The sequence below is a fragment of the Nematolebias whitei genome, chromosome 14 (assembly GCF_014905685.2).
Source record: "Nematolebias whitei isolate Nwh7 chromosome 14, NemWhi1, whole genome shotgun sequence".
Taxonomy (NCBI): Eukaryota; Metazoa; Chordata; class Actinopteri; order Cyprinodontiformes; family Rivulidae; genus Nematolebias; species Nematolebias whitei.
The window spans coordinates 11,927,187-11,928,027 of NC_056511.1; the positions used below are offsets into that span (position 1 = coordinate 11,927,187).

The 841-nt window shown below is 35.4% G+C and overlaps 1 protein-coding gene across 1 annotated transcript in view; it reads right to left on the reverse strand.

The window, feature by feature from the left end:
- Nucleotides 1-841, reverse strand: part of LOC119420836 (rap guanine nucleotide exchange factor 6) — a 149,463-nt gene that overhangs the window by 29,874 nt on the left and 118,748 nt on the right. The gene's annotated exons all lie outside the window — the stretch shown is intronic.

Sequence of the window (841 nt, forward strand, 5' to 3'; positions counted from 1 at the left end):
ACACACACACACACACACACACACACACACACACACACACACACACAAACACAAACACAAGACAATGTCTAAAAGCTAGCACATTGGAAAGTCAGAAATAATCACATTGTTTGATATTTACAGATTCATTGTGCCTTACATTCATCTTTGCTTTAATTTCTATAATTTTGCAGCAATAGACAAACTATTTATGGCACAAGGCTGCCTGGATCTGTATATATATAAGGAAGCAAATCAGAACATTTTTTAGGAGAAAACCCACTAGTAGATCAGGTACTGTTCATGTCTAGCCTCAAATCACAAGTGCGGGAATTGTGAGATTTGATTGTTTATAGAAAGCTGTGTTTACAGAGACTTAAATTCACAAAACATAAAAATGAACAATTATTAAATTAAAAATGGCTGAAACACACGCCTCACATTCAGTCATGTACATTTATGTTCTCTTAAGTTGTAAACTCATCTGGTAACGTTCACTCCGAGTTTGTTTCCTTTTTTCACATGTATTTTTTCAATCTTCAGGCTGTTTTTGCACCTTATCTACAGAAATACAGGATTTCCATTAACACAGCTACAGCCAGGCAGCAGCAAAAACTCAGTATTTTCTGAATTACAGCTGAAATGTGTTGCTTCAACAGAAGGGAACAGAGTACAGTAGTCCCTCGTTTATCACAGGGGATCAGTACCTTGAAGCCCCGTGATAAGTGAAAAAATGCCAAGTAGGAATAGTAGTACAAGTAGTAAGTAGTAGTTTATTGTAGTATATATATATATATATATACATTCCCACACTATTGCAATATTCCAAAAAACGTTTCTAAACTGCCATGATTTCCCTCTC